Source organism: Globicephala melas, chromosome 14 (assembly GCF_963455315.2).
Source record: "Globicephala melas chromosome 14, mGloMel1.2, whole genome shotgun sequence".
Classification (NCBI taxonomy): Eukaryota; Metazoa; Chordata; class Mammalia; order Artiodactyla; family Delphinidae; genus Globicephala; species Globicephala melas.
This window is the reverse complement of record NC_083327.1, coordinates 68,110,626-68,130,549: the sequence shown is the minus strand read 5'-3', so window position 1 is coordinate 68,130,549 and position 19,924 is coordinate 68,110,626. Positions and strand designations below refer to the sequence as shown.

The following is a 19,924-nucleotide window of genomic DNA, read 5'->3' as shown; positions in this document are numbered from 1 at the left end:
TCAATGGCTGGGGCTTTCCACTGCTCTTCAGCACTATTCTCAGATCCATCCCACACTGCCTTATTTGGATGGGGATTCCCTGAATCCCCTTTGAAACTGGAGAAGTCCCCTGGAGCCACGGGGGAAGTGGGCACTGGCCTGCACAGGCTGAGAACTAATTAGTGACTTCCGCCTGCCTCCCTGCTTAGACCACTTTAATACAGGCTTTGCATAGCATAGAAATTAAGGATCTAAGGCTCAGGATCAGGCCTCTAAGGATCAGGGGGTTAAGCTGCCTAGATTCAAATCTTGTCTCTGCTACTTACCGGCTGTAAGAAAAAACGTGGAACCTAATTGGTTTGTGACTCTAATTCCTCACCCATTAAATAGGAATAATTCTAGAACCTATTTTTAGGTATGTTACGAAGTTTAAATTCTTTATTACATATAAAGAGTGTAAACTAATACCTGCAACATTGTAGGTACCTAATAAATGTAAGTAATTATAATTGTGCCATATCCTTTATGAAATTTCCATAACATTGAGAAATTATCAAGTCCAAAGAAAATATTTAGAAACTACATCCTTATGAGAAATTTATATATATATGATAAAATATATAACTATAATATCTATATATACTTGGGAAAGACACTTCATCTTATCAAGTTCCAGTTTTTAACCTGTAAACACAAGATTCTGCACGTACACTGCCAAGAATAGCGTGTCTGCACACACATAAGCTAAATCCCTCTAGTTATTTAAAAATAATTGCCTCTATACATATAAAAGCTTCAAAATCCAGCCCTCATAATCAAGAAAGGTAATTGGTGTGTGGGAGTATTTTATTTCTTTTTAAATGGGTAAATTTTTAAAGAGAGAATATTCTTACAGTAGAGCATACTGAATCAAAGAACATAGTCATATAAAACAATGATAATCATTTCCTGAATTTCTTCTAGAATAATTTTGACTCATGTTTATGTGTCTTCAGATCCTACACTATGTCATCATTCTACTCTTAGGGAAACCATTAGAATATGACTAATTCATTACAATTGGTACCTATTAAAAGATTAAGAACCAACTGAGATGAATTCAGGAAAAAAAAGGCATCACTGAAAGACATGTTTTTATGAGTGACTCATCAGGTAGAGGAAAAAAAACAAAATGTAAAAAAAAAAACAAGTAGCATAAGTTTACAGGAAATATGGGGCTAGAGAAACAAGTACCACAGGAATGAAGTAAACAGACAAATGCAGAATATGGGACATTAAGACATTATGGACCTGGTTTCTTTCATAAATCAATGGCATAGAAAATAAAAAAAACATTAAAAAGAACTTAGGAGACATAGCAATCAAATGCACTGGGAGGAACTAGTGTGGATCTTGATTGAAACAAAACAAAACAATACAAAAAACAGTTGTACAAACACACTTTTAGACAATTGAGAGTTTGAATATGGACTAGGTTTTATACAATTCCAAGTTATTGTTAATTTTGTTAGTGTGATAATGGCTTTGATGTTGTATAAGAGGTACAGCGTGAAGGAGGGGTGAAATAAGCTGATGTCTGGGGTTTGCTTTAAATACTTCAGCAAAGGAAGAAAAAATATATATACATGTGGCAAAATCTTGGTATAGTTGTCCCTCAGTATCCATAGGGGGTTTGTTCTAGGACCCCTCAGATACCAAAATCCGTGGATGCTCAAAAACCTTATATGAAATGGCATAATATTTGCATATAACCTACGTATATCCTCCCATATCCTTTAAATCATCTCTAAGTTACTTATAATACCTAATACAATGTAAATGGTATGTAAATAGTTGTGAGTACAATGTAAATGGTATGTAAATAGCTGTCCACACTTGGCAAATTTCAAGTTTTGCTTTTTGGAACTTTCTGGAATTTAAAAAATGTATATTTTTTCAAACCAAGGATACAGAACCTGCAGATATGGAGGGTCGATTGTAATTATTAAATTTGAGCAGTGGTTATATAGGGGCTCATTTTACTATTTTTTCTTCTTTGTATATTTAGATTTTTCATAATGTATCAGTCTGCTAGTGCTGCCATAACAAAAAAATCACAGACAGGGTCGCTTAAACAACAGAAATTTATTTTCTCACTGTTCTGGAGGCTGGCAATCTAAGATCAAGGTGTCAACAGGATGGTTTTCTGGTGAGGATCTCTTCCTGGCTTGCAGATGGTTGCTTCTTCCCTTCCCTGTGTCATCACATGGCCTTTTCTCTGTGCATGTGCATCTCTGGTATCTCTTCCTCTTCTTATAAGGACACCACCCATATTGGGTTAGGGCCCCATCCTTATTACTTCATTTTACTTTACTTACTTTTTTAAAGGCCCTGTCTCCAAATACAGTCATTTTGAGGGTTAAGGCCTCAGCATGTGAATGTGGGGGGAACGTAATTCCATCCATAACACATAATAAAATTAAATTACTTTTGCAAAATGTATAGTTTTAAAATATTACTAGTTTTTTCTAATAGGTAAAAATATCACTGCATGTAATTTTAGCCTATTAAAATTTAAAGGTAGAGGTTGAGTTTTACATCTCATCCTTGCCATAAATAACATTTTTACAGAGTGAATAATAATATTAAGTATCTAAATAGAACTATTTAAATTTCCTTTACAGATTTTTTTCTCTTAACATTGTCACATATTGTAATTCAAGACAAGGTAAGACAGGTATCATAAGAATATACATGCCAAGCATATTCCCAGCACACTTGTGATAAAATTTGGGAAGTAGTATATGGGAGAAAAGGGACAGAAAAAAAAACCCAAAAAGGCACTAAGTTTTCAAGTTGTGTGTCTAGGAGAATGACAGAGCTGGTGGAATTATGTAAACTGAAATACGAAGCTAGTTATAGTGACAAGATACTGAGTTCAGGCTGGAATATTGAGTTAATAGGTCAGGTAGGAAGCCCAGGGGAAAATGACTCACAATCTCTCAGGGCTAGAGATTCACAAGTTGTGTGCCTGCAAGTGATTCAGAATAAGCTTATTAAGGACATGAGTAGAGAGGAGAATGAGAGAAGACAGAAGAGGGAGAAGGTTTGAAGCTGGAACACTGAAGAACCACCCACATTTAGGAAAGGGGAAGAGGAAAGTATGGGGATAGAAAGCGCTTGAGTGTTGTAAGAACCAGGAGATACAGAGTCACAGAAGCTAAGTGAGGAATTGTTTGCTGCCAGAGCTGACATTATTTCCTCAATTCAGAGATAATAGCTTTGAATGGACAGATAATTTCATGTAGGATTTCCTTTAGCTTCTTGATAATTGCTTTGCCTCTGCTTAGAGATGTTAGATATTTCCTTGAGGCTCTTTCCAATCCTTTCTCCCTCTCCCCAGCAAGTGTACAGGTAGAAAATATTGAAAGACTATATAAAATGTAGGTATGTGAAATCTACATAATTTTGGATTATTGATGTATGACATGGGATGCCCGGGAATCTGGCTTGTTTTGAAGTGTTCAACCTGATGGATTACCAAAGGAACTTCTAATTAGGGTACTATCAGGTAGACGTCATGTAGCCAATTTTTAAAAATCCATTAATTTTCCTTTAAAAAAAGAAAAAGCCCTGGGAGGAGAGTGCGAAGGAGGGGCAGGTCAACCTGGTAAATGGTTCAGAGAAGTCAACGATGCTGAAGACTGAGCCCAGTGTATCAGCAATTAGGACATGAGTATTGATTGCGAAGGAAGGAGGTAAACTAGAATGGTGGGGAAGCCCAGATTCCAAAGGGGTGGATTCTAAGATGCTCTGCAGAGAGTAAGGGCCAGAATTTGAGGCAATGGCGATAGATACTGACAAAGTTTGATGGTAAAGGAACATTAGGTATAGGTAAATAGTTGGAGGGAATGGCAGAGCTGTTAGACAATTTTATATTAATATTAATAATTTTTTATTTAAAGAATAATAGAGGCCTTAGCTTGAAGGTAGAAACCCAAGAGCCAACAAAGGGGAGGACTTTGAAAACACAAATAAGAGGTGACAATTGATAGAGTCTAATCCTGGAGCAGTTGGAGGTTTGAGGTTTAAGGCACAAGGATTAGCTTTTGCTGGGAGGAGCAGTTTCTCAGAGAGGAGAAGGAAGAAAGATAGATAATGGGAAGATGAAAAGATATTTGTGGAAACTCCAGGGGGAAGGAAGTACTTCTACTGGAAGTAGAAGGCACCTCCATCCATTGAGAGTGAGGAGGGGCATCAGAGGAGGCCTTGGATGGAAAAGGTTTAGAACTGTGGAGATAGAACATGCAATGGAGAGAGGATGAAAAGGATACTAAAAAGTGGTAAATGCTCTTCTGAGATTATATGAATTCACAGTGGATCCAATTAACATATTCCTCTGGTGTTCCAGCAACACGAAACAATTTGGGAAAGTAACAGTAAAAGTGGATGGGGGGAGATTCCTGACCCCGACTGGAGGGAGGTCTAGGGAATGAAGAGTTTCATGGTGGTAAGGAAATACGTGCATTAGGAAAAAAAAAAAAAAAAAACCTATACTGGGTAGGGAGATAAGGGAAGTCAGAATGGAGGTAATGGACTGAGAAAATAGGAAGGAGTTCTAGGGATTAAAGGTCATAGAGACATTTTTTTTAGAATAGGAAGCAAGACAAACCAGGGCAGAACGAGAGGCTGCCGTGTGAGATGAGAATTCTGTAATCTTGGAGTAATATATTCACTAAGTCAGTCCCTTACATGGGTAACTAATGAGTTCCTGGAAATGTGTTCAAAAGGCAAATGTATAAGGAAAGAAAACCCATAAATGTTATAAATGGTTCTCATTACTACAACAAAGAAATGATTACAAAATTCCTCATTATGGTTTCTGCCAGCTCTGGCTCCTTCAGGCTTGAGCCAACTGGGGAGCAAGTAAGAGTTATAGCCTCCCTGCCCCCACCCTTGAACCCCAAGCAGGAAGATAGACAGTGGCTGGCATCAAGCCACCCCTGACCCAGGCACTTAGAGAGATTAAACCTGGCTTCCAGGGTCAGGCCAGGCTGTCTAGTTGGAACAGGGGAGGGGACAGGGATTGAAGCTGTCATTAAGGGGTAGAGGCTGTCTGCCAGAACCATCATGAACTACCCCACCACCCACTGGGTGGAGCACGGTCTAGACTCTGGGACGTGACCCCCCCAGCCTCCTTCCAGATGCCATCTGTGGGGCAGCAGAGGTTGAAGAACACTGTCATTCGGTCTGGAGCACTGGGTATTGGGGCCATAAGCCACCAGCACTACTCAGGCTCCCCTAGGAGCCTGACCTGTTGGTGAGCAGCTGATAGCAGCACTCATTACTCAGCAGCTCGTGTCATCTCTCAGCAGATGATGACCCAGGTGGAATTTGGTGTATGAAAGGTAGCTGGGCTATGGGGGTGGGTATTAATGTAGAGTGTACAACTGTACAGTCTGTTCACAACTAAGATACTGCATTTGCAAGTTGAGGTCCGCTGGATTTGCCAGTGAAATTTGTATATGAGGGTTGTCCTAACTAGATATGTAACTAAGGAGAACTGTATTCTCAATCTGGGATTGGGGGATGAATTTGCTTTATTTTATTTTTATATATGTCTGGTAGATCAAGCTTGTTATTTATGTTTTTCAAACTTCCTATATCCTTACTATTTTTGTCTGCTGAACCCAACAGTAATGTAGAGAGATTCTGTTGAAATCTCCTGCTATAGTAGTTTTGGTTCTTAAACTGGCTCCTGTACACAGAGGGCAAGGACAGACTTAAGAGGTAGACCACTCCAGATTGGTAGGTGGCAGGTTTAATAAGCAAGGGAACTTACACATGAGGCTTGTCTGGGGCGGCTAAAAGGTGAGTAGAACTCTGCACCTACCAATCTTAAAAGTTTATATAGAGGCCTTAACTGGGTTCAGTCACGTACACAGTCCAGATGGTCTCAGCAACACCTTTCTCTCTCAAGGCTATGTCCTTGAACATGGCTTGCACTGTGGGAAGGGTGGGTAGAGCAAATATTCCAAGGACGGGGGTGTGGTGGGGGGTTAAGGACCTCTGATTGCCCAGGTCCAGCTCTCAAGTCTACCAGTGGTCACGTCCTCTCGATGACCTCCTCCAACAAGTGGATTTGTCAACGTTTCCTTGCATTTCCACCATTTTTTGCATTTTATATTTTGATGTAATTTTAATAGAGTTGTTCCATAGCTTTGCTGCAACAAAACAGTTATAATACTTCAGGATATACTGTCTTATAACCTTACTCTTGAAATCTGTGAGTAGAGACAAGTATCCGTTTTAATCATTGTATATTTTTTTATTGGTAATACATTTATTGTTTGGTCTTGTTAGAGAATTATACCATAAGTGATTTGCTATTCATCTATTAAAAATACAGAAGGGGGGCTTCCCTGGTGGCGCAGTGGTTCAGAGTCCGCCTGCCGATGCAGGGGACGCGGGTTCGTGCCCCGGTCCGGGAAGATCCCACGTGCCGCGGAGCGGCTGGGCCCGTGAGCCATGGCCGCTGAGCCTGCGCATCCGGAGCCTGTGCTCCGCAACGGGACAGGCCATAACAGTGAGAGGCCCGCGTACTGCAAAAAAAAAAAAAAAAAAAAAAAATTGAAAAAATTATATTTCATTTGCTGAGCATCAAAGCTGACCTTGTGCGCAATGAAAAAATGCAGAGTGGAAGTTATTTTCTCTCAATATGCTTAACTTAATGTTTATTCGTTCATGAGCTATATGTATACATTGTGATAAAAAAAATACAAGGCTAAAAATACTAAATATTTATTGAATGAAAGTTGAATGAGTAAAGTCAATTGTGTGTTCTTGTTTTTTGTAAGAGGTGACTCAGATTGCAGTTTGGCCAACATATTCATTCATTTAACACATGTGTTTTTGTTTTTGACCTTTTGATCCCCTTCACCCATTTCTTTAAACTTTGCTTTAAATTTAGGCTCAAGAACCTCACATCTTCTGCAGGTCATTTAAGAAAGCACCTAGAGTTCCTTTCCCCCTCCTTTTCTACTCTCCAGCCTGCTGTATCTACATCAGATGGTCTAACGTGCTCTACTTGGAAGTGCTTAACTGCATGGGCTAAAGAGCACGGACTCTGAGTCAGCTTGCCTGGGTAAACATTAAAATGTTCACTGTGATTCCCTTCATTAGAGCCACCATTTCATCCCCTCCTCAGAATTTCTGAAAAATCACCTATTCCTTGAAAGTTGCATGTATGCCCCCTCTCTCACTTCCTTTATTGAATTTGTTTTTGAAAGTCTTTGAAAGTTCACTTCCTGCATGAATGCTTCCCTGCCTGAGGGAGAGGTAGTGAACTTGCCTTTTTTATCTAAACCTGTACCTCCCATCCCCCAGCCCATCCAAAGCCACAAGGTGACTGACTAGTTGGGGGGGGGGGGAGGCACCAACGGATTGCTTAGAGGCAGGTATTTTATTTTCTGTCTTAACAAAATATTGTGGGTTTTTTTGCACAAATACAATAAAAACAAAACTATGGCTTCGACCTCACAATTTACAGGATTTGACGTCCTTTTGAATTTTTTTCCCATATTTCTTAGATATAAAATCTTTTCCCTCTGAGAAACAGGCAAGAAAAAGGATGTCCCTCCTCATTCTTCCCCCACTCTTGCTTATGGTCCTTTTATTCTTTGTTCTCTCCTTTTTCCTTTTGCTCCCTCTTAATTTGATTTGCACATTTTATTGGCCAATAGTGACTCAAGAGTGGAGACAGCGAGAAAAAATAGAGGGGAAAGAAAAAGCTCTTTGCTATGGTGTCATTTTACAAGAATCAACACCCATTGACTTAATAAGCACCACTGAGCTTCCCTGGTGGCGCAGTGGTTGAGAGTCCACCTGCCGGTGCAGGGGACACGGGTTCGTGCCCCGGTCCGGGAAGATCCCACATGCGGCGGAGCGGCTGGGCCCGTGAGCCCTGGCCACTGAGCCTGCGCTCCGCAACGGGAGAGGCCACAACAGTGAGAAGCCCGCATACCGCAAAAAAAAAAAAAAAAAAAAAAAAAACCACCACCAAGTACCACTTCATTAATTCTTTTATGAATTCATTCATTCAACAAATATACTGTTATGTGCCTGGCACTACACTAGGCACTTTTTCTCGTTCTACAAAAGCAAGTTGTGGGTCTAAGCTTTACGTTTTGTTCTTCTGCTATAGAAACTTAAGAAAATAACTACTAGAATTGATATCTTCTTTTCTCCCACTTTGCAAGACATGTGACTTTGTGTATTTTTGTTAGTTTCTTCTCTTCTCACTGAAGTGTAGGAAAAAGAGCCAAGGTTTAGAATTCAAGCAAAACTGGGTTCAAATCCCAGCTATCTGTGTGAAAAGAGACATTTACACAGTTTTGAGATTTCAGCTGTTAATGGAGGGTAACTACAACTAGAAACAAAGAGATGTAGAGATTCAGAGAGATTCAAAAGTATGTAATTTTTTATACTCTAAGTGCCTTATGCAAGGAGACTTCCTTTCATTATGCTATTGTTTGTCTTAGTTTATAAGCCCTTTGGGCATAGTTTATAAACCCATTAATCTGAATTGCAGTAGTATTAATAATCGATAGAAAAAGTAAACACATAATGCTAGCCGAGCAAGCAAATGTGTGACCTGAACACATTTAAGTAAAGCCATTTATCGATTTTGCAGCAGGGTACTTCACACGCAGGCCGTGTAGTTTCAAGGGCAATCCATTTGCTGCTGTACTTAGCTGGGGAAATTCTGCAGTGAAAATTCAGAAATACAGGTATTGCTGAGGCACTTCGTTCCCTCATGGGGGGAATTTCTTCTTTTCTTGCTCAAACAATAAAGTTATAGTGATATATTTACACATCAACATTTGTGAGGTGGAACTGTGGAAAAACCGGGTAGTTGCAATGTGACAGAATTGGGTTGTGTGTGACCATGGGCCGCGAGCAAGTTACATGGCTTCTCTACGCCTGAGATTTTTGAGCTGTAAAATTGGCGTAACGTTTGTGCATGAATTATGTGTACTTAAAACATCTGTCACATAATTGACAATCAGTGTCATTTCCTCCCCTCTCAGGTCCACCTGACCGGTTACAGGGAAATCATCCCGATAAACAACACCTGTTGAGTGTGCCAGGCCCCATTCCAGACGTTTCTCGCCGTTCGCCTCATTTAATTCTCGCAACAACCTGACGGAGAGCATTTGACACATAAAGCTAATGAGGCTTCAGCAGCAGGCCCCCTTACTTACACGAGTCCCCCCCGAAGTCCTGCATCTAATTTCCTATCTTCCCTTGAAGAACACCCCTCCCCCCATTGTTTACGTTTCAGGCCCCACAAAATCTCAATTCGTCCCGGATGGGTACTATTCTTGTTCTAATTTTGCAAAGACGGGTGAAGTAAATTGCGTAATATAACACACTTGTTAAGCAGTGGAGCAAGATTTGAACCGAAGCAGCCTGACCCCAGAGCCCGAACTCTTGGCAGCTGGAGGTGATGCCAACGGTGTCGCTGGGAGAGAGGCAGAGCGGCCAACGCCGGGGCGGAAAACCAGCGCACGAGTCCCCCGGAGCAGCTACGGCGGGCAGGCTGGGGTCGGAGGGGATCACCCCGCCGAGGCTCCCCGCCCCTTCCTCCCCTTCCCCTTCTCCTTTTCCGCGCCGCCGAGCCGGAGCCGCGCCGCTCGCCCCGCGGCCGCCCGGCCCGGCCGCTTCCCTCCGACTGCCGGCGCCAGGCCGCGGGGTCCGGCTCTGGAACTTTGCAGGGAAGAGAAACTCGGCGGCGAGTCGGAAGGACGAGAAAGTGAGGCGCGCGGCGGGGCGGGGCGGGGCGGCCGCCGGAGCCGGGCGCGGGGGGCGCGGCGCTCAGGTGGGCGCGAGGGGCCGGGTGGGCGCGCAGGCGGCCGCGGGGCGGCAGGTGCCCCGTGCGCGGCGGCCGCAGGGTGCAGGCCGCCCGGCGAGGCCGCTCGGGCGTGCTGCGGGGCGTCCGGGCCGCGGGCGGCCGCCTTTGTGCGGCTCTGGGCGTGCTTCCCCTTTCTCTCCAGCCCGCGGCTGCTCGCTCCTGCGCGGGGCGGGGCGGGTGACGGTGACGAGGGAGTGGAGGCGCTGCCACCTCCCGCTCGCCCCGCCGTCTCCCGCGGGGGGCGTGTTTTGCCTGATCCAAGTTCAGGGCGCACAGAGGCTGAGGGGGCTGGAGGTCTGCGTTACCAAAGGGTAATCATTTCTGAACCACCCCAAACGTGAGAATCTCAAGTTCAAGCGTAGCTCGTCCCCAGAGAGACTGAGTTGATGGGAAGAAAATGACAGAGTGGAGGCGAGGGAAGTCCCCATAGACTTAAGGAGAAAAGGGACCGGGGGCCGTGGCACCCCGGGCACCCTAGGCGACGCACAGCAGAATGACGGGGGCAGGGTGTCCTTGTTGGGTGAAGGTAGTCGGGGTAGCGTTTGCAGGTGCGCAGCTGTGTTGTTTTGGTATCAGCGAAGGCGCCCGTGCGTGTGTGTGTGCGTGTTGGTGGGGGAGGGTTGCCGAGGGAAAACGACCCCCGGTACTAGTTTCATTTACCAAGTGTGAGGAGGTCCACAGGAGCCCCTTGTTCTATTGAGAAAAATGAGTCAAGTGACAACTATTGTAGCTACCTCAATATCGTAGTCTTGAGCATCTTTGAAAGAAAGAAGAAATGACTCCGAAGTGTTCATGGAGTACATAATGACACACAAGATTTATGTTGTCTGGTGCGGGGCTGCCTAACCTGAGGCACCTCTCGTAAGCACCTGGAGAGTTTTTCAAATTAGCCCTATTGGGGCCACCCCAAAGGTCCTGAATCACAGATGGTGGGGCTGAAACCCTGACCTGGGCATTTTTGTAAAAGTTTCCCTGGGGATTTTGCTGGGGGTTGCCTGGTTAGGAAGCAGGAGGTAGGAGAACTTGGATTCTACTGCGTGGCATTGAGCAAATTTTAAGCACAGTGTTTCCTCATCTGTAAAGTGGCCCCTAAGAATTTGTTCTCAAGATAAGATAGTATGGGATGTGTGGTAGTGTGCTGAAAAGGGAGAAATCGGAATAATAATACAAAATTCTGGTGCAGTGGCAACAAAGGACGCATGCATTTGTTCTGCAAGTGATGTGTAGACTAAGGGGAGGGGAGAGGAAGAATCACCATGCCTGGAAAGGAAAGCAGGGGGGTTGTTTTCAGGTGATCAGATCTGTAACAGTGTTGGTGTAAACTGTAACTCAGAAAATCAGTCTCGTCCAGATGAAAAGCGGGCAAGCTCCAGCCTGCCCCATCTGCGGATGGCGGTTCAAAAAATGCACCGTGTATATTTCCTCTTCCCCAAAACCAAAGGCTTTATATTATTTTCATTTAGGCACATCAAGAGCCAGTAATCACCAATGTGTCCTGCCTTGTGATAACCCCAGTCTGTCTGAGGTTGCGTGTTTTTCTACTGCATGTGAGGTTTTGTTCCATTTATTCAACAAATTTGTGCCGAGGACCTTGATTGTAAGCATGCTCAAAATACAAAGATAAGGAAAATGCTGGTTTTTGCCCTAGCCATGTCTGTCTAGTGGAGGCGACTGATGTGAAGATGCCAGTCAGAACCCGGTTATGATGATAATACAGGTAGAGGATGAACAAAGTGCTGTGTGGCCCAGAGGAAAGAGAAGCTCCATCAGCTTTGGGGGAAGGGCATCAATCAGAGGCAGCACTGGAATGGGAAAATAACGCCCTTCTGCAAAAGCTCTGAGAATTTAGGATTCTGTGTGTAGTCAAATCTGTGTTATTTTTCAATTTGATGACATTCTCGTGTACTTATATGCTGACAGTCTAAAGTAGAAATGACTTTGGTTTCATGATGACTCTTTTAAAAATTTACTAGGCTTTCTGTCATTTTACCTTTGTAAAAGTCTCAGCTCTGTCTAAAGTTAATCCAAGAAAGGTTGTTAAGCAAACAGAAAGAAAAAATGTAAATGTGTCCTACATTCTTTTTTTTCCTACATTCTTCCTAAATATTTAGTTCCACTTAATATTTAGGTAAATTCTTTTAATTACATGCACTTTTAAAGGTTATACTTTTTTGGGGTGGTTCTCATAGTGTTAATTAGGAAAGCTTAAAATGATTTAATAGAGGAGAGGGACATAAAAGGAAAACTGTAAGAGGAATACAAAGGGAATAACTAGAAGAAAGAGTTCAGGAGGAGAAAGGAGTTTGACAAAATTGGTGGAAGAAAAAAAAAATTGGTGGAAGGGGCGGAAGTAAGCACGTACTGGGAAAAGAGTCAAAAAGAAATGGGTGAATCAAATATGGCTGCCAGCTTCTTTGGGGATCTGTTGTCTTACATTTTGATTGAACATGTTTATAGACTCTTAGTTTTCAATTTTATTTCAAAAACGGAGAGAGGCAGTATAATGTGGTACTTAAAGCATAGGCTAAAGAGCCCCTGAGTTTGAATAATTTACTAGCTAGTGACCTTGGGCAAGGGCCTTAACTAGCTGTGTCTGCTCATTTGTAAAATGAAGATGTTAATGTGAGCTACAGGAGGCTTGTGAGGATTAACAGCTATGATGCTGTAATTCTGGACACCTGGCTGTGATAAAGCCTCAATCAGGAGTGGCCTCTGCTCTTGTTTTTCTTCTCTAACCTAACTGGATCCCAGTGGAAGCACTGGTAAACTGGGCAGATAGCATTGTTCTTCCTTCCAGCTGAAGAAACTGGAATTGGGAGAGGCTGACTTGCTAAACGTTAGCAGCTAAAGTCATATAAGCTAATGGGTAGATGAACTGAAGTGAGAAGCTTTGTCTTCTGCAATTTAGCCCTGTGCCTTTCTCCTGCTTCATGCTGTTGCTGATTCGACCATGGCTGAGGTTGACTCTCCCTGGAGTTTAAAGGCGCAGAGTCTGTAATCATGGGCATCTGTTACAACTGTCTACACACACTGTCACCCAGTGACTTTCCACTTATTGTTGATTTCTACATAAATTACATTTTTCTTTGAGGTTTATTAGGTGGGAGTCAGTTCCTACAGGGAGTAGGGGAAGACTGGGGGAGCCATAAGGAAGTCACACATGGAAGAGCTTTCAAAGGGGGAACCCCTCTCTCCAACTTCCAGTAATGTGTTGTAATATTACTAGAAAAAATCGTCAGCTTTATTGCTCAGCGACTTAACTGCTTTCATCTGCAGCTGGTGGTTCTGGTGCAGAAATAATATTTCCTAGCATATCCCCTTTCACATACATGTGTCTGGTCCCCGAAGAGGTGGGGGGCGAAGGGATCATGGCTCCGTACAGAGAGCTCCTAGATGTGGGTCAGATTTTAATTAGGATGTTAATTGGTAATTTGCAGTGGAAAAGTATGACCAAGAATCTCTTTATTGTACAAGATACAGAAATGTATAAAGGAAGAATGTTTTTGAGTAGCCCCTCATCGTTGGTTCATTTTTTCTCATGAAGAAGTATACTTAATCTTCATAGATGACCTTTCTACTTTCAGGTGCAGATGGCCCCCAATTTCATATCTTTCAATTCATCATTTTTGACCTTCTCAATCAAACAATTAAAAATGTATGTGCCCAGGATAGTGTTGGATGCTATAGGTGATACTGGAAGGTAGAAAGTCAGCATTTAGCCTAGGGTGCAATTAATGTAAATGCTAAATAGGTGTGGCACGGTCTCCTGAAAAGAAGAGATCAGAGGGCTCTCAAGGAGTTTGAGAAAGCTTCCTGGAGGGGGAGAAGGGATGTGTCCTTGCTGCAGGGTTAGAATGGCCTTTCAAATCCCCATCACCTGGGGATGCAGGAACAGTGGGTGGCATTAGGGATAGAGAGATGAAAGAGTAAAGGTACAAATAACTGAGGCCTCGAGGCTGATGCCCCAGAACCACCCCAGGTATCCCCAAAGACTAAAGCATGTTTACTTTCTGGGAAGCCTTCAGGATGGAAGAATATTAGTGGCAAGACAAAGCTTCCTCTGACGGGCTCCCGGAAATTCACAAGACATGAGAGAAGATTTCTTGAGTGACTATGATAGGCAGAATCTATTTGTTGAATACATTTGCTAAATATATTAAAAATATCTGGGAAACTTAGGGTTAGAATTAGGGCTAGGGGTGTGAACAGTTTTGTCAAAGTATAAGTGATTCTTCTTTATTATTGGGAACAGGGGTTAGAGATGAGGAAATCACAGGATCTCTGGGAAAGGGAACTGGAGGGGAGGTATTGGGAGAGGACTTTGATTGGGACCTTCATTGTTAGACACAAAGGCTCTTGAGTCTCGCCCAGATGTTGGATGCACTTTAGCAGGACCTGTGGGTTTGGGTCGCACTAAGTTAACTCATAAGAATCTAACGCATCCCATTTTCAGATTATTAAGTTATATCTGAAAGATGAAAGTGCCTAGCAGACCCATTTACTTTTTCTCAGCCAGGTTTAGGCATTTTCCTCACGGCAGGGGTAACCAGTTAAAGGCTGGAGGGCTACTTGCTGAGAAAAGAGAACAAAAGAGTTGACTGATTCAGTGCCAGTGTCGCAAAGCCATGGACGCCTATGATATGCCCTTCACCTGTTCATGAACAAGGACTTCTTTGCTGGCGGGCTGGCCGGCCAGCCTCCCCCTTGCACGTTATTGCACGTGGTAGAGACTCCTCGCCGGATGAAACGCTCTTCTTCAAGTCTCCTTTCCTAGACTCCCAGATATCACCACCAGCCTTTACTTATATTTGTCAGCCACATGTCAGATGTTTATGATTTTGATTTATTTAGTTATGATCATCTCGCCCAAATTGGAGGTCATTTCTCTTTGGAGAAAGTCTAGTACTTTTGAGTACTATTTTGGCAACTGCACCAATTTTAGCTTCAGTAGAGGTGTGTGAACTTGGAGTCACTCTTATCAGAGATAATCAAATATTGGCTCGGCCTCAACTTGGATCAACATCTGGCTGAAGGTCCAACTGCAATAATAATAGGTTCCTCAAGCATCAATTTGTGTGAGTCCACGAACCTGAGGACTTTGAGCTGAGGAAGAGAGAAGAAGCATCTAGAGGTAAGAGAGATGGAGGGGAGTGGTGTGTGTGGGGGGATGGGATAGGATGGTATTTGGTAACTGCCCAGCCCTAACAACCCCTTACCCCAGGAGCACAATTACCTAGCCTGGGATTTTGGGGAGAGGGACTAAAAGCATGAGCTGATAAGGCTAATTTTTTGTGGGGTGTTTTTAGAGGAGGATCAAAGGGCATATAGTGTCTTTAGCAGTTTGAAGGTTTGGAATTTTGGGGGTGTGTGGGAGATGGCACCTGAGGCACAGAAGGGTACGGTTCTCTGAGCAGCATGCCTGAGCAGCTGGTGCTGGGGCATGCCCTCCTCCTGCCATGGATGGAATAGTCCTTGGCCAGGGGTACATGTGGGGTGCATTTGTGATCAGAAAAAAATGGCTTTTAATATACATATTATCCAATACAAAAGAAGGTATTTATAAATAGTTCGTTAATGTTTGGGGAAAATAAGAGCATGAAGTTTTTAGCCACCAGATAAATAGAACACTTTCCATTATTGTCAATTTACAGTGTTTTCACACACGTCATTTACCCTGTCTTATATAGGTGTTGACATTGCTTAATAAAGGTGAATATGTCAAAATATATAAAGTAATGGTTCTCAAACTTGTTCTCTGGAACTGTAGATTCCTCAGGAGTGCTCAAAGGTGGGTGTGGATTGGGAGAAGAGACGAGGGAAAAGTAAAGCAAATCGTATTTTACCTTGTTGCTCCTTCAACTCATCTGTTGAATTTTTATCTGTTTTCTATGTTGAGCTTCTGATGTGATATCGTTATGAAAAAGGGTGTATCTGTTTTCAAAAGTAAGAGCGCCACTATTATGTGAGCTTTCAAAGGTTAAATTCTATCCCGAATTATAGGGCTGCCCCGTATTTGGAAAGTAAATCTCCCTGTGAATATCGTACTCGCGTCAGGACGTTGGCTGTGTAATTGTTTGTGGGGATCAGATTCTCTCTCCCAGGCCTGGTTATCATTAATAATAGAAATGTACCTTTGGCTTTCCTAAAACCACCTTGACTTACGATTTATCTCTCTGACAGTTGTGGCTCCCAATCTGGAGATGAGCACATCCACATTTCCCATTTTTGAGCCTCCAGACTTTGCTAAGGATGAATGTAGGGCAGGGTTCTGGGCAGAGGGGAGATGAACCGACGGGAGGGTTGCTAATGGAAGAGAGTGGAGAATCCAGCTTGGAGCAGAGGAGAAAGAATTGCAGGCTTGGGGGTGGCTAGGGGTCCTGAGATAGAGGCATCCAGGATGCTAAGAAGTGAGATTTGGAAACAAAGGCAATTGTGTTTAAACCATACATATATTTTAAGAAAAGCCTCATCTGTATAATACAATTCCTCACGTTAAAGAATGCCGAGGCAGCACGGTTTTGTACAGCAAGCACAGCAAGAGACCGTGGGTTGCGGTTCTGGTGCTGCCTCTGTTCTTGGCTTTGTGACCTTTGAGTCTGCTTCCTTATATATAAAATGAAAGTGTTAAAGTAAGCGCTCAGCAAGCTTCCTTCTCTGCTGAACAACCTGTGCTTTAGGGCAAGTGTTTTCATGAATATCTATGGATGTGCCTCTCCGTGCACATTTCTCATGTTTCACATTTCTCATATAAACACAAATTAGATATTTCTTTTTCAATCTATGTGGTACCACCATCTGTTCAGGATGTTTTTCAATCGAAAGTTCCATTTTTTTGAGCTTTAACAAGATTTGGGTGGAATCTTTCATTATGAAATATGAAACATGTATTTGGAACATCTTTCATGTTGAAAAAGCACCGGGTTAATGCATTTTTCCCGTGTTTCATTTTGACACTAAGCTATGTTAGATATAAAATAAAATGGCATTACAATAAAATTAAATGGCTTTAAAATTTGCATTATCAGTCATCTATTATTTAAATACTGTATTTCATTTACAAATTTTAAATTTGCCAGAAATATTTTGGTAAACTAGTATAGCTCACACATGAATACACACACACACACATTTTATTTTTCCTTTAGTAAATATAAAAGAAGTTTGAAGGATATATACCAAACTTAACTGTGGCCACCTCTGGGGAATGGACTATTAGAAGGGCCAGTAAACTTGGAATTTTCTATTTTACGTGCTTTTGTATTGTTTGTTACAGTGAACACATTAGTTTTTATAATTTCATTCATGTGATTTGTTATGGAATGAGCCTTTATGATAAAGTATTTTGTTGGATTTATAGATACAGTCACCATTTGACATAAGTAATTTAAGACCTAAAGTAAACTAGTATCATTTTGTTAGACCATGTAGAGAAATGAATACCTCTTCTTTGATGGATTTAGGAGTTGATGGTGTTCTTTTGGGTGTGTACTTGGACAGGGTTCATGTGTTAGATAATGTAAGCAAAGACTTTTCTCCAACCCTTACAAGGCTTGAGCCCAGAGATGAAAAATAAATTTCATCATACTTGATTGTGGCTAGAGTGGTGTGTTGAGAAAGATTCTGAGATCATATCTAAGTTCCAATAACTGGCCTGACATGGATAGTAGAGGATGAAGAAAATGGCTAATCATTTGCCATTTTTGGCCGTCCCTGAAGTCAGGACTTTTAGGTGATAAGTTTCTTTACGAAGGTAAACATTTCTTTCTGTCCAAATCTCTTAAGGACTCTAGTATATAGATTATACTTAATCAGATAATATTTTATGTAGTTAGTGGACAGTTTCATGATAAATCATGTTAAGACTGCAAGGACTGGCATCTTTTGTATTCCTCATAGAAGCTGGCATGATACTGTACTTAAAAGAACTCAAGAATTAATGACTAATGAAATAAATGACTGATTTGTTTGGGCAATGTGAGGTTATCGATAATAAGGATAATCCAATCTGATTGAGCATCAATTAAAATAAATAATTTCATCCTCCTTTATAGAAATATTTACCAGATTGATGTTAAGTTGAAAAAGTGAGTACTGTGCCTTATAATTTCTTTCTGTGACCCTCCTCAATCATCTCAATTTTTGACACCAAGAGAGAGTTAAATGGCTTACATGCATGAAGGTGGGCAGCTCAATTTTTACATTTGTGGTTTAAAAGGGCACCAATGTTACACATATACTGGATGTAGAGAGAGGGTTACTCATACTGTTTACATTCATAAGGAGTAGCTGGTGGAGAAGGAAAAATACAGAAAGAAAGTCCTGTCCCCCCCAACCCACCCCCACCTTTTTTTCTTGGAAAAAAAAGAAGAAAGCACTTAATCAATCACAGAGTAATGTGAAGCTGCCAGCATACTGTTTCTCCAGTTATTTCAGACTGAATTTTAGAAACAAAATCCCATATTTGGATGACATCCTGCTTACAACCATATGAACAAGATACTTACTCATCCATCCATTCATTTAACAATATCTATTGAGCACCTACTACCTGGCCAAGCACTGTTCTAGACTCTGGGAATAGAGTCGTGGGCACAAGACTGCATCGCTGCTCCATGTTATTCATTACAGATGAGAAAATTGAAGCTCTCCAAAGTGTCTGGCCCAACGTGGTAGAATTGGGACTCGATCCTCAGTTCAGTGTTCTAACCTCTACACCACACCATCTCACGTAATTTTGGAGGATGCTGGTTGATCAGCAGGACGGTTCTGTCTGCCTTTTCTTTACTCTCCCCTTGTTTGTGGTCCACTCTTTTCCATCCTATGCAGAATTGTATGGTTGCAGAGAGATACGCTGTCTGTGAGAGTGTCCTAGGGCAAATCATATTCAGTTTCTGAATAGTAACCTAAGATCATGCTATTAAAAATGATATGTGAGTAAAATAAAGAAATTGGAACAGTATTTTTCCAAAATCTTGAGTTTTAATTTGGTAGAGAGGAACCAGCATTTTAAAAAAAAAAAAAGAATTTAAAAAATCTTAGAATGCATCAAAGCTAGTAAGGTAAATATTATGTAACACTTTTATTCCATGATTATATGTTTATATTAGGTTGCAACATGAAATTTCTTCTTTACTATTGGTCGTGATCAAAAACATTTGAAACACATTGTTTTAAAGGGCATCAGGTAAGATAGTGTTTGTGACAAAAATAGAGGTGTATGATTATCCTTAGCTATCATTTGAGTGTGTGTGTTGTTTACCTAAAGCATTCGTAGCAATAAAGTAGAATTTGTGTAATGAATACTGGTAGAAGTTATCTGGCGTCTGAATATACGCCTGAACAGATTTTTTTTCTTTAAACACACACGTTGCAGTTACTGGTTTCCCTGTGTCCTATACTTTTATTGCGGTTTCCTGTATTGAGTGGTTTCGTTATTTTTTGAAACATATTTATTTTGTAATTTAATTGCATGGCATATAGAGAAACTTGGGGAAATAAAGTAACTAATTGAGGCAATGTCCTATACATTATCTGATTATGATAAAGTCTACAGCTGATTATAATAGAGTTGTTAAATATTACATACTAACTTATTTTAAAACTGATTTAATATTTTTCTCAATTTCTAAATGTTAGTGGATTTTGCCTGAAGATATTTATATTAAAAAGAGTAATAGATACAGTTCCCTAAATTGGGGTTTTTCATAAATTATAGGAAAAATCACTAATTTGGAATTTGTGATAATTTGGGCAGGGATTGGACTGACTGATACTTCAGAAAGATAAGAGCTTGATGCTTAAAAAAACTGTGTAAATAGATTTTTAGAGTTTTAAATATGTGCCTAAATACATCTTTGGAAGCACATAAGGAAAAAAATCTACTTTTCTATGTTGTGATTTATTTCAGAGATACTTGTAGAGTGTCAATTATTGAGATGACCAGGACAGAGATGTATTTAAATATTATGTGCTTATTCTTTGTAAGGCATGAACTTATTCCCTAGAGTAAGCCTATAATCTAATTATGGAGACAGAAACGTAGAAGAAATGCTA

General features: G+C 41.4%; 1 protein-coding gene across 3 annotated transcripts in view; it reads left to right on the top strand.

Annotated features, from left to right (window-relative positions):
- Positions 1-19,924, top strand: part of PLAGL1 (PLAG1 like zinc finger 1) — a 164,638-nt gene that overhangs the window by 54,936 nt on the left and 89,778 nt on the right. Inside the window, exon 1 of one of the 3 annotated variants that reach the window (XM_060283273.2) lies at positions 9,642-9,772. The exons of 1 other annotated variant lie outside the window; for it this stretch is intronic. The gene's annotated coding sequence lies outside the window, so the exon portion shown is untranslated. Of the gene's footprint in view, positions 1-9,641; positions 9,773-19,924 lie in introns of those variants that run through there. One more of the 3 variants, XM_060283277.2, reaches the window with a different exon arrangement.